General features: G+C 47.5%; 1 protein-coding gene across 2 annotated transcripts in view; it reads left to right on the top strand.

Annotated features, from left to right (window-relative positions):
* RNMT (RNA guanine-7 methyltransferase) overlaps positions 1 to 14425 on the top strand; it is an 83044-nt gene that overhangs the window by 27251 nt on the left and 41368 nt on the right. The gene's annotated exons all lie outside the window — the stretch shown is intronic.

Raw genomic sequence — 14425 nt, 5'->3', positions numbered from 1 at the left:
GGTTACTGCAGCCGCCTAGGCAATTCAATGCACAGCTCCGTGACACACAGAGATCACTGCGCTTTCGGGCAGGAGGAAAGGAGGAGGGAGGACTGTGGATGAGCCAGGATAATGACCCCGCAATGGGCGGCACCAGGGAGGGGAGGCCCGCCCCCATTTCCGGCTCCATTATCGGCAAGATTTTCCTTTCGGCAGTTTGCCGAAAACACAATTTTCGGCCGATATGTTTCGGCAGACAAAATTTCGGTGCAACCCTAAAATGTTTTGTTCACTTATATTTCTGTCCCACGAAGTGCAAACGTCTCTTGTGACAGGGTTTTCAAGACCCCAAATCCCTCTTGCAATCTTTCAGAACGCCAACATCAGCGTGTGTTTTTTTTTTTTTTTTTTTTATTCACCTTTTGACTCCAGTTACCTGGGCATTAAATCATGACGTCCCTTCCAGTTTACTACATCCGAGATCCGATCAAAGCGGATTGCGACTTTCTTCTAGTCTCGTGCTGACTAGACGCCGGGGTCTCTCAGTGGGATGGCAACACATCAGTTCATACAAGAGAGCGGCTCTAAAAAAAAAAAAACACGCGTCCCAGGGTGATGCCTTCAGCTGCAGGCATCACTCCAGTACAACCGTTTTGAATTCAAATGACATACAGGTATGTGATTTAGCGCCAAGTGGTCAACTATTTCTTTCTTGTGCTTTAGCCAAAAGATGGTTAGAGCGGGGGATTCCAGTTCTGGAAGGGTATACATATGGTTGTCCTCCAAGATTCCTGCCTCCTGGAGCGTGCTCTGTGACTGTTGTGTCCTTTGGACACAGTGGATTACAGATTGCGGTAAAGGACTAATTACAGCAGCCCTTTACCATGTCATTAGCTGTGTCCAATCACAGCTGGTCACATGTAAACAGACGGTTATTGGCAGTCCTTTCCTCGCACTGTCTGTGTGAGGGAAAACAGCTGTTAATCGGCAAAGCTGTCAGTACATTGTTTATATTAACAGTGCAGCCTCATCAGTGCCCATCAGTTAAGAAAAATGACTTATTTGCAAATCTTTATAACCAGACCCCTTTTTATTTATATTTTAAAAAATTGTGGGCGTTTTTTTTTTTTTTTTTATTTAGCAAAAAATAAACCACTTGGTGATTAAAGAGGGTATCCGCCCCCCATAAAAAAACTACTGTAGCTGCTGACTTTTTAATATTAGGACACTTACCTGTCCAGGGAGCCAGCAATGTTGGCACCCCAGACGATTTTCAGATAGGCTCTTGGGTGGGAAACTGGCAGTGTAGCATCACAGCCAGTTCCCTACTCCGCATGTGCGACGCGTGCTGCGATTTCTAACAGGCCTGGCAGAGGAAGGAGGCAGGGGGCAAACATCCAGGAGACCGTACCATGGTGTTGTCACTCAGGCATAGGGAAGGGTACCTGTCAAAAAAACGGGCACACATTCCCCCTCCCCCCTGAAATGTGACATGGGGGGGGCAGATAAACCTGGAGGTTCTACTTTTGGGTGGAACGCTGCTTTAAATAACACCAGAAGAAAGCGCTCTTTCTCAAAAAAATCATAATTTAAAGTGTGACCGTGCCAAATTTATTTCTCTCACAAATAGAGCTTTCTTTTCCTCCTTCATTGATGTGCGCTGAGGAGGTGGCAGGGATGGGCACTGATCAGCACTGGTTGGTTACACTGATGGGCAGCACTACTAGGTGGCACTGACGGGTGGCAGTGGGTACTGGTGGTACAGATGAGGGCCGATGTCGCTTGCACATAAGCTGGTGATCTGTGTTTTTTCTTCTCCTCATGCTGTCAGCGTGCGGAGAAAAAAACAATTACCGAGCTTTCTCTTTCATTCATTGATGGACACAGCATCTTCATCTTGACCTTTAGGGTTATATCGCCCTTTAGGAGAGGACTAGTCAGAACGTGTTAAAAACAGCAACCCTTGCACTGTACCACCCTGGGGGTCCTCTGGGGGGCCTGACCCAGGGGTGGCCAGTGAGATATATGCTCCGGGGTGCACATATGACTGGGCTACTGCTGTCTGTGTCAGTGTGCTGTGTCCGACAGCCACCCTGTACTGCTCGGGTGATGGGTCTGTCTGTGGAATGCGTCCAGCAGTCCCTGCAGGAGGGGTAAGTATGGTTCCATCTGTCTCGGCAGGATGGAGCAGCTGGGCATTCCCTGGGAGGTTGACTAGGGGGTCTCTCACTCTCCCTTTCTTTCCCTGTTCCTTTCCTCCTATACTATGGGCTGCTGTGTGACTGCTCACATGGGGGTGTGGTGCACGTACCTGGCCAGGGTGGCTCTGGGTCCTGGCAGGGGGCTGCGCTGGGTGTTGGGGGTCTGCTCGTCCTCTTCCCTATTTCTAGACCATGGTGGGGTGTTTATGCTGTGTTTGACATGTGGGGAGGCCGCCGCACGCTCCGCAGCCATTTCTTTATCGTACATCATAGGACACAGAGTCTCAAGTAATTACTTGGTGGGTTATAGGCCTACCTTCAGGTGTTGACACTGGTATAACTGATGCAGGAAGTTGACTCCTATATAACCCCTCCTCCTTCCAGGAGCACTCAGTTTTTTCGCCAGTGTCTAAGGTATTGGTCACGAGTGAAGATGTGCTCTGCAGAGCTCCAGGAGGGATCCATCCTGGATTTAAAGAAACCTCCACAATCGGAACCATCCTCGCCACTGAGGCCATAGGATGGTACCCGGACCTCGATGCAAGAACGAGGTTTTGCCTGTAATGCTTCTCTTTTGAGAGCTGGGCCCTAGGAACCAGGACGCTTTTTGGTCTTGCTACATTTCCTGAAGTTGTCTTGAGGGGTGCTTTACAAGGCCCAAAGGAGCGGAACCCCTTTTAAAAGGGCCCCAGTCTTTGAGCGTGTTTAAACGCAGCCCGCCGTGATGGGTGAAAGTTGGATCTGTCTGTTAAATCAGCAGTATCCTGCAGTGAGGACAAGGTAAGGGAAGAAGCTTTGCTTTTTCCTTGAATATACCTTGTATGCCTTATAAATGTCTCCTCTATAAGGAGTAACTTACACTACCTATGGTGTGTCTTAGTTCAGCTCTGTTTCAGAACAAGGGGGTTCTTACTATTGATCTTGTGGGATTTGGTAAAAAATACAGCAGTTGCTAATACAGAGATGTTTATAAACTTCTATATGGGCGGTGGCTGATTGGTTGACGCAGCTGCTTTAGCTGCATGGTTTAATTACAACCCAGCACTTCTACCTAGTAACATTGGGAAATGCGCTATGCTTCTGTGGTTTTAAAAAAAAAAAAAAAAAAAAAAAAACTATAAATCTGCTGACAGAACCCCCCCCCCCCCCCCCTTGTAGAGTTGTATAGTACATTCACCTTCCTTTGTTGGCTATACGGGTCCCTAGCAGGGCCTGAGAACGCAGAGGGGCATGTCTGCAAGGTCACGTGGCGCTGTGTATGGATGTAACGTACACACACACACACACACACACACACACACACACACAGCACTCGCCGCATAGCTGGGGGGAAGCGCTGAGGATGCCAATCAGGTTCCACCTGAGGCTTTATATCGCAGACACTCATTTCAGAAACACTTTTTAACTAAAGAGAGGCAGTCTGTCACACTAAGACACCAGAGCGCTGGGCACGTAAGGGTGTAAACGGGCATTTCCAGACAGATTGTTACTTGGTAGCAAAAGAACTGTTATTTTGTGTGTACCTCTGCTTGTGCTTTGCACTATGTCTTCCAGACCTACCGTAAAGGTACCTAAGGTGTCCCGGCGCTGGGAATCCCAGTTATGCCTCCATACGGTCTTCCTCTTCAGAGAGATCAGACATGGCAAGCCAAGGTGAGTCATTGGAAGCTAGCGGTGGTGCAACTGCTTCACACACTTCAGCCCCTGTAGAGGTGAATGAAGATGCATTTTCCTCTGCCTTGCAAGGCTTAGAAGGAAGATTGGCGGCTTTAATCGCATCCTCCATCCAGTGTATAGGAAGCATCCTAGATCCCCCTCCCCCACCTTAGACTCTTTACAGTCAGTGGAGGGTCCAAGAGAATTATGGGGACAGGATGGGGTATTGCCCTCAGATGATCGGGAGGAAAGACATGCGATTATTTCTCTGCGGAGGAAACAATACTTGAAGTTCCCAAAGATCCCTACTTCACAATCTGAAGTACAGAGGCTTGCAAAGATAGTTCACTTTACTTGCATGCTACCCCTAACAGTGTTAGCTGAAGGGCCGGTCTCTTCCTTGGGTTCTTTGAAGCCTTTACAGCCTTTTGCATGCATTTCCCATCCACGCATTACTAAAGCTTATTTATAACGAATGGGATCATCCGGATAAGCATTTTTTCCCTTCCAAAGAGACTCACAAAGCTCTGTCCTATGGAAGAAAGATTCACTAAAAGATGGAAAGTTCCAGCAGTTGACGCGGCGATTTCCAATGTGTGGGGAAAAAAATTAAAATGCAATTTTTTTTTTTTTTTTTTTTTTTTTTTTTTTACCCAGTGGACAATGCGCTTATGCTTAAAGATCCAAAGAAGTTGGAAGGCCTGTTAAAATCCCCCTTTTTTTTTTTCTTAGCAGGTACTGTTGCTCAGCCTGCAATTGCAGCTACAGGCATCTGTCAGTCCTTAACCACTTCCTGACCAGCGCACGACGATGTACATCGACAGAATGGCACGGGCAGGCATATTGGCGTACAGGTACGTCCAATATTCAATGACGCCCTGCCATCGGGAGTGCGCCGGCGGCGCGCTCCCGCGCTGGTCGGGACCCCCGTGAGTCCGGTCGCAGGACCCGCGGACTCGATCGCCGCGGGCATCCCCGCGATCGTCTCACGGAGCGGCCGAATGGAGGAAATGCTGTGTAAACAACACTTCTCCATTCTGCCTAGCAACTAGTGACGCTGATCTCTGCTCCATGTGATTGGAGCAGAGATCAGTGTTCACTAAATGAAAGCCCAACCCCCCACAGTTAGTAACACACCCCTAGGAACACTTAACCCCTACACTGCCACCCACTGGTTAACCCTTTCACTGCCAGTGTCATTTACACAGGAATCACCGCATTTATATAGCAGTGATTACTGTATAAATGACAATGGTCCCAAAAATGTGTCAAAAATGTCCGATGGGTCCCCCACAATGTTGCAGTCACAATAAAAATCGCTGATCGCCGCCATTACTAGTAAAAAAAAAAATAATAAAAAATTATTAATAAAAATGCTATAAAACTATCCCTATTTTGTAAACGCTATAACTTTAGCGCAAACCAATCAATAATCGCTTATTGCGATTTTTTTATTAATTTTTTTTTTTTACCAAAAATATGTAGAAGAATACGTATCGGCCTAAACTTAGGGGAAAAAAATGTTTTTTATATATTTTTGGGGGATATTTATTATAACAAAAAGTAAAAAATTTGTTTTTTTTTTCAAAATTGTCGCTCTATTTTTGTTTATAGCGCAAAAAATAAAAACGGCAGGGGTGATCAAATACCACCAAAAGAAAGCTCTATTTGTGGGGAAAAAAGGACGTCAATTTTGTTTGGGAGCCACGTCGCACGACCGCGCAATTGTAAGTTAAAGCGACGAAGTCCCGAATCGCAAAAAGTGGTCTGGTCTTTGACCAGCAAAATGGTCCGGTCTGCAAGTGGTTAAATGACAAGTTCACAGATGCTCTCAGATGAGCTCCCTGCACAACAAGCACAGGAACTGGCCGAGCTACCTAAAGCATTATGCTTTGCTGTAGACGCTATGAAGGATTCTATTCACCAGGCATCACACCTTGCGTTTGTACTTGTACGTATGCGAAGAACCCTTTGGTTAAAGGGTTGGTCAGCTGAGACGCCTTGTAAGAACCTTCTAACTAGTTTACCCTTTAAGGGAGAACGATTATTTGACGATAGTTTGGATAAATACATTCAAACAATTTCCAGCGGAAATGGTACTCTTTTGCTAGTCAAAAGAAAATAAGCGTCTTTCATTTAAACTGTTCGGCCTCTGCCATCAGACCAGGCATAAAGGAAGGCCTGTGGCTACAAGTCTGCAAAGCAGAATACAAGACCTCCTTATGAAGAGGCATCTCCCCTCACCAAGGTGGAGGGGGGGGGGGAAGACTGCTGATGTACTCAGAAGTCTGGCAAAGGGAGATTCAGGGCAAATGGACTCTCTCCACAGTGTCTCTAGGATACAAGCTAGAGCTTTGAGAGTCTCCATCTCGTTTTCATAGCTCAAACGTTCCCAAGGATCCAGGGAAAAGGCAATCCCTGTTGCAAGCATTAGACCGATTATTGGCTCAAGGGGTGATCAGACAGATTCCCAAACAAGAGCAAGGTTTGATGTTTTACTCAAACCTAATTACGGTGCCAAAGCCAAATGGGGATATCAGACCAAGTCTAGATCTACGTAATCTTAATCGGTTCCTGAAAATCTGCTCCATTTGCATGGAGTCAATCAAGTCAGTCGTTTACATCCTACAAGGAGAAAAACTTCTGCCGTCCATCGGCATAGCTGCTTGTCCATATATTTCCTCCTCACAAGAGGTTTCTGCGGTTCAAAGTAGAACAGAAGCATTTTCAGTTAATAGCCTTGCCCTTCGGGCTTGCTACAGCACCTCGGGTATTCACTAAGGTATTAGCCCCACCTCTAGTCAGGTTAAGGGCACAGGGCATAACTGTCTTGGCTTACTTAAATGATCTATTGTTAATAGACCAGTCAGTAGCTTGCTTGAAGCAAGGTGTAGCCATCACAAGCCTGGAAGGTTTGGGTTGGATTCTCAACCTAAAGAAATCCTCCTTAAAGCCACTAAGAAGGCTGGAGTATCTGGGCCTGTTCATAGACACAGGCCAGAAAAGGGGTGTTCTTGCCTTCTGCAAGGTTCAGCTCCATACAGGAGCTGGTGAGGATGATCAGATCGAAGAGAAATCCTTCAATTCGCCTTTGCATGAGGTTGTTAGGGAAGATGGTAGCTTCATTCGAAGCAGTTCCCTATGCTCAATTCCATTCGAAACTGAAAGCAGTAGAGAATTGGCAGGTGGACTATCTAGGTCGCCGGCAGTTATTCCCAGGAGAATGGTCTCTTCACCCCAAGGTGTTTCAGGCTGTTTGCCAAAGATTGGGGACTCCGGACGTAGACCTTCTAGCGTCCAGATTCAACACTAAGCTAGTCAACTTTGCATCAAGGACAGGGGACCCACTCGCATACGGAACAGATGCGTTGGTGACCCAGTGGGATCAGTTTTTACTGATCTATGCCCTTTTCCCCGATTTTTTTTTTTTTTTTTTTTTTTTTTTTTTTTTCCAGTTGCTACCTCAAGTTCTTTGCAGGATCAAGCTGTAAAGAAAATCGGTGATACTGGTAGCGCCAGCATGGCCCAGAAGGTCATGATACGCAGAGATCGTAAGGATGGCAGTGGAGGGTCCAGGGCTCTTCCCACTAAAGCCAGACCGGCTTTCTCAGGGGCCGATATTCCATCCTACTTTACGAACGCTAAATTTAACGGCTTGGCTATTGAGACCCACATTCTGAATAGGCATGGGCTTTCCAGGGCAGTTATCTCTACTTTGATTAATGCTAGGAAGCCAGCTTCTAGAGCTATATATTATAGAGCCTGGAAAGCTTATGTTTCCTGGTGTGAGTCCAAGGGTTGGTACCCTCGGAGATATATCCTAGGCAGAATTCTTACCTACAATTAAGCGTAGAAATGAAGTTGGCCCTGAGTACTATTAAGGGCCAAGTTTCAGCCTTATCAATTTTTATTTCAAAGACTGCTTGCTATGCATTCTTTAGTCCAGGGTTTCATGCAAAGAGTGCTGTGGATTATTCCGCCAGTTAAATCACTCTGGGACTTAAATTTAGTTTTGTCAGTGTTACAAAAAAAGCCATTCGAACCATTGCAGCATGTTCCCTTAGTCCTTCAGACTAGGAAGCTGATATTTTCGTTTTCTGAAATCCTCCTTGCTGAGGATATAGCATTGGCTGCTCTTTCTTGTAAGAGTGGCAGTGTCAAAATCCACTGTCGCTAAGTGCATTTGGCAAGTTATAATTCAAACTTACGATTTAAAGGGAAACATTCCCCCTTTTCAAGTTAGGGCGCACTCTACCAGAGCGGTTGGTGCTTCTTGGGCAGTGCGTCACCAGGTCTCAAATCTGCAAGGCCGCAACTTGGCTTTCAGTACATACATTTGCAAAATGTTATCAAGTGCATGTAAGATTTAATGAGGATATTGCCTTTGGGCGCAGTGTGCTGCAGGCAGCAGTATAAGTCCTCAGGTCTGGGGATTACCCTATGGGTTGTCTCCCTCCTCTCAAGTAGCATTGCTATGGGATATCCCACCAAGTAATTGCTTGAGACTCTGTGTCCTATGATGTACGATAAAGAAAATAGGATTTTTAAAACAGCTTACCTGTAAAATCCTTTTCTTGGAGTACATCATAGGACCCTCTGTTTTATGGGGTGAGAGTATATTACTTATATTGCTTGGCTACAAAAACTGAGTGCTCCTGGAAGGAGGAGGGGTTATATAGGGGAGACAGCTTCCTGTATTGGCTATACCAGTGTCAACACCTGAAGGTAGGCCTATAACCCACCAAGTAATTGACTCTGTGTCCTATGATGTACTCCAAGAAATGGATTTTACAGGTAAGCTGTTTTAAAAATCCTATTTTTCCTGGGGCTGCGGCCATTTTTTTGTAGCCACAGCCAGTCTTATGCCTTTCAGCCATTTTCTGTAATTTTGGCGGTTTTCTTGGCGCCCTCGGGCGGTTTTTCTGAGGCAGCCAGCAGACATTTTCTAGTAGCCTCAGGTAGTTTTGCTCTAGCGCTGGGTGCTTGTTTCCTTCTAGAACAGCACGCTTTTCAAGCGGGCAGCACAGTGCAGTACCTGGGTAAGGGTGGCGAGTCCTGCGGGGGGGCCCTCAGTCTGTGGCAGCTAGGAGGGTGGACATTTTGTGTGGCTTTCCTTGGGTCCCTAAGTGGTGGCAGGCATGTGTGGGTCAGCATGGCATTGGAAGCTGGAGCTTCTTCCCCAGACATCCCTGTTATTGCAACTGGTTCCTCTGCACCTACGGTGCCTATAGACGCTCTGTCGGTGGTCCTGAAGGTCTTTGTTGCCAGGGTGGAAGAGGCGTGCGGGTGCAAGGTGGGTAAAAAAAACCTCCCTACTTTCCAACTAATGGGTCTTTGAAGTGGTTTCATCAGGATACAAGATGGTTTCTTTCTTGTCCACCAAACAGATTTTTTCCCTCCCCAACCTTCATCTTCGGGTTCGTCAGGAAACCCTGTTCAGGGCAGTACAGGACCTTCTGTTTCACAGGGTGATAGTACCTGTACCGACGCCAGAAAGGTTTCAGGGGTTCTAATCCAATCTGTAGACGAAAGAAGGAAGGGGTCTGTCTGGTCCTGGACCTCAAGTCCCTCAACAGCTTTGAAAGTACAAAGGTTCAGGATGGAATCCGTTCGCTCAGTGGTCGCTGCACTCCATCAAGGGAATTTTCTGGCGTCCCTGGACATCAAGGATGCATACTTGCATGTCCCCATATGAGGTTTCTGTGATTTGCTGTCGGGGATGAGCACTACCAATTTGTAGCTCTCCTTTTTGGCCTGGCATCGGCACCGAGGGTCTTCACCAAGGTGCTGGCCCCAGATTTGGCTTTACTAAGGCAATGAGGGATCGCAGTTGTGGGTTACCTGGACAACTTCCTTCTGATAGCAGCTTCCGCCTCAGAATTAAGGGAGAATCACTATGCAAGCTCGACGGGAGTTTGGCTGGATACTGAACCTACAGAAGCCGGTGTTGTTGCCGACTCAAAGCTTGGATTATCTGGGCCTGCTTCTGGACTCCTCAGAGGTGAGAGTCTTTCTCCCTTCGGACAAGCTGCAGATTTTTCAAGCTGAGGTTAAGTTGTTGGTGTCCCGTGGGTGGTAGTTGCTGCGTTTTTTGCATGGAAGTCCTGGGTCTCATGGTAGCCACTTTCGGGGTGGTACCGTATGCTCAATTCCACACTCGAGCCTTGTAAAAGGAGATCCTGTCCAAATGGGACAAATCTCTTGTCCCTGGTTTGTCAAATTCAGGTGGGCCAGCTAGTCAGGGATTCCCTGTTCTGGTGGCTGAGGTTGCCGGCCCTTTGGTCCAGGAAGTCGTTGAAGTTCATTGGACGGTGATCACAACAGACATGAGCCTGACCGGTTGGGGGGGGGGGGGGAGTTTGGGGTGTACAGTCAGCCCAGGGTCATTGTACCCAGGAAGAATCCCGCCTGCTGATCAACATGCTGGAACTTCGGGCCATCATGTGGTGCCTCTCCACATGGTCACAGAGGCTGCAGGGACGTCTGGTCAGGATCCAGTCAGACAAAGCCACGGCAGTGGCATATGTCAACCATCAAGGAGGAACAAGGAGCTCGGCTTCAGCACTGGAGGTCGCTCACATCCTGCGGCGAGCAGATCGGTGTGTGCTGGCTCTATCGGCTGTGCACATTCTGGGTGTAGAAAACTGGCAAGCAGACTACCCAAGTCATCAGATGCTGGACCAAGGGGAATGGTCGTTGCATCCGGATGTATTTTGGTTCCTTTGCGTAGGGTGGGGCACGCCAGATGTGGATCTCCTGGCTTCTCGACTCAATCGGAAGGTACAGAGGTTTGTGGCCAGGTCAAAGCATCACTGGGTGGGCGTGCAGACGCGTTGGTGGCTCCATGGGGGCATTATCGGCTGATTTATGCATTTTCACCCACTCAAACTTCTACCGTGTCTACTTCGCAGAGTGGAGGCCGAGGGGATTCCGGTAATTCTGATTGGCCTCGGTGTCCGTGGTACGCCGACATAGTACGAATGGTGGCGGATGTTCCTTGGTGACTGTTGCTGCGAGAGGAACTTCTGTCGGAAGGTCCAATACTTCATCCTGCTTTACCATCACTAGCTTTAATGGCATGGCTGTTGAAAGCCAGGTGCTAAGGGACAGAGGTCTGTTGGATTCGGTAATATGCTGAGGGCACAGAAGTCATCTTCTCAGAAGATTTATCATCGTATGTGGAAGGCCTACATCTCCATGTGTGAGGAGATAGGGTGGCGTTTGTGCACATACTCTATTTCCAGTACCCTGCTGTTTTTGCAGTGAGGAGTGTATCAGAATTTTTTCTTAAGCACCATCAAGGGGCAGATATCAGCTTTGCCTGTCTTTTTTTTTTTTTTTTTCCCCCAGCAGCCCTTGGCGAATCATTCAGTGGCGAGTACGTTTTGGTCAGTGGGTTCGACATGTGGCCCTTCAGGTTTGACCATCTCTACCTCCGTGGGATTTTGAATCTAGTGCTCTCGGTGCTTCAGAAACCGCCGTTTGAAAACAGGGAGATTCCCTTATTGGCACTCTCAAAAAGTAGTCTTTCTAGTGGCCATTGAATCTGCCTGGAGGGTTTCTGAGTTGGCTGCCTTGTCTTGCAAAACTCCTTACTTGATCCTTCACAAGGATAAAGCGGTGCTGCGTCCACAGCCTTCGTTTCTGCCAAAGGTTGTTTCGGCCTTTCATCTAAATGAGGACATTGTGCTTCAGTTCTTATGTCCTCGGCCATCACACCCCAAAGAGGTGGCTTTGCATTCCTTGGACGTGGTCTAGGCTCTGCGTGTGTATGTCTGCTACGGCTCCTTTTCGGAGGTCGGACTCGATATTTGTATCGGTGGCTGGTCTGAAGAAAGGACTGTCAGTCTCATCGGACACCATTTCTTGGTGAATCAGACAGATTGTGGTTCAGGCTTATAAGGGGGCAGGCGCCTCCCTTTCCTGTCACGGCACATTCTACCAGGGCAGTTGGTGCCTCTTGGGCTTTCCGACATCAAGCATCCGTTTCCCAGGTGTGTAAGATGGCGACCTGGTCATCCGTTCACACTTTCACAAAATTTTACAAGGTTGATGTGAGCGCATCTTCGGATGCTTGCTTCGGCCACAAGGTTTTGCAGTCGAACGTTTAAGGTTGCAACACCTCCGTTGAGAAGCTCTGGTTGTTATGGGTGGAGTTATTTTCTTGTTGTTCCCACCCCTCGTTTCTTTGATACTGCTTGGGGACGTCTCCTAAGGTCAAGATGAAGAGGCTGTGTCCATTGATGAACTAAAGAGAAAATATGATTTTTGTACTCGCCGTAAAATCATTTCTCTAAAGTTCAGCTCCCCACACAGCACCCACCCCTCCTGTTTGTACTGCTTTTGACTAACTGAGCTGCTGGATGGAGTGTGAGGTGTTATAGCCAATAGGACCGCCCCCTGGGCAGTACTGTGCAAGTGTTGCTGTTTTTTAACACTTTTTGCCTAGTCCTCTCCTAAAGGGGCGATATAACCCTAAGGTCAAGATGAAGATTCTTTGTCTGTCAATGAACTTCAGAGAAATTGATTGATTTTATGGTGAGTACAAAAATCCTATTTTTGTTTAAATCATGTGATCATCTGTCATTGGCTGACAGCTGATCACGTGGTAAGGGGCCGTGATCGGGCCCCTTAATCGCATCTGTGATTACCCAAGTCCGTGACTTGGTGATCACAGCGAGCGCCCTGCAGGGGGGTGCATGCAAAAGGGTGGCCGTCATATGACGGCCTCCCGGAAATTCAGGTCCGCGCTGTGGCCGTCAATCGGCTATAGCGTGGGCGCCAAGAGGCTAAAGCACCCTGCCAGTCCCTACCACAAGCGCGTGTGTGTGCGTGCGTGTGCGTGCGTGCGTGCGTGTGCGTGCGTGTGCGTGCGTGCGTGTGTGCGCGTGTGCGTGCGTGTGTGCGCGTGTGCGTGCGTGTGCGTGCGTGCGTGTGTGCGTGCGTGTGTGTGTGTGCGTGTGTGCGCGCGCGCATTAGATGGTCATAGTGATCATGTCACTGGGTCTAAAACGTATGTAATGAAAATGGATGAGTTTTATTTAAATGGGGGGGGGGGGGGGGGGGGAGAGCCAGGTAAGGAAGACAGCCTAAGGTTGACCTGAATTGAAAACATAATTATCTGCTGTTCTCTTGAATTTCTTGTGAAAAACTAGCAGTGTACTTCCTGTCATCCCTGTGCTTGCAACCTTAGTTGTATATCTGCTGTATGAGCACAGCTTCCTGCAGAGAGCTTTAGTGATGTCACTATAATTTACCTTGCTTAAGCAGAGGTCATACAATTAGTGCAGCTCTTAAAGTACTTCTTGCTTCTGTTGCTTTTTTCCATCTGGTTTTTCTACACCTTTTTTCTCTTCGGTGGTTCTTCCCCCTTCCCTCAAATTATCAGACTACCAGTCACGTGGGCATGGCTGTCATAGGGAAATTACCCCCTGTCATCTTACATAGGCTTCCTGAGGCTTTTGGCAAGCTTCAAATCATTCCAAAGCCTCCTAGTAATTTGGTTAAAGCTGAGTTTCACCCAAAAGTTGAAGCTCCGCTTATCTGCCTACTCCATCCCTCCTGTGCCACATTTGCCATCTTTCAGGGGGGGGTTACTTGTTTTTGGCAATGTCTGAGAGCTCGCCACAGCGTATCCCTACGGAAGCTCCCCCCCCCCCCCCCTTCCACAGCCACCAGGCCATTCAGAAAGCACAGCGCACTTCACGCATGCGCAGTAGGGAACTATCTTTTTGAAGCTGAAAGGCTTCACTGCTGGTTTCCTTTACTGTAAATGGTGGTGGTAGCAGCACCCGAGAGCTGATGGAACCATCTGCTGGGGCGCCAGCATCACTGAATTCCAGGACAGGTAAATGCGGTTTAGTAAATGGGCATCTAAGAATTTGGAGCAGTGCCTGGAAAATATAGAGAAACTGAGCCCCTTTTTATAGCTACCTGCAAAAGGGGCCAGCCTGAAGTCATTTATCAGGGTTTCATTTTCTGACTAAAGTTCCGCTTTAAAATGCAGCTTCTGTCTAGTCTTGCCTCCTATAGCCTGCAGTTGCAACATGGTGCTTGATATCTGAAAAATTACTTTGTTGGTGCGTCATTGAGAAATACGAGCTGTCTGCTGCAGTGGCTGATGGTTCTTGTGGTTCATTCACAGAACTCATGGGCAGGAAGAGGGACTTTCTGTTCTTTAATATGTGCTGTTCTGTAATATATGTTAAACCATAATTGTATGGATGTAGCATGGTGAGCTTATCCTTATAAGATTCCATAGGCACCATTTTTTTGTCCTCCAATATTCAAATGATTATCCAGGTCCTTCAAACTTTCGAATGGGTGATCGGCTTCAAGAAGTCTGCCCTCCCACTATCTGAGACTGATTCTAGACATGGCCTAGGCAGACATTTTCCTTCCTTGGTAAAAGATTGCTTCTCTGGGGTCCAACTGTTGATTGGTTCTGGGCCTCATGGTAGCCTCCTTCGAGGTGGTTCCCTTTTTGTTAATTTCCATTCCAGACATGTTTCTGTCCTATCTAAGCTTTGAATTCACACTCCGGTGAAGACTTTTATTAAAGTAATTGCACTTCAACTTCCTGTGTCCTG

The sequence above is a fragment of the Lithobates pipiens genome, unplaced genomic scaffold, assembly GCF_037356315.1.
Source record: "Lithobates pipiens isolate NorthernLeopardFrog02 unplaced genomic scaffold, aLitPip1_a1.2 Scaffold_19, whole genome shotgun sequence".
Classification (NCBI taxonomy): domain Eukaryota; kingdom Metazoa; phylum Chordata; class Amphibia; order Anura; family Ranidae; genus Lithobates; species Lithobates pipiens.
Note: the sequence above shows the minus strand (reverse complement) of the source record. Positions and strands in the feature narration are given on the sequence as shown.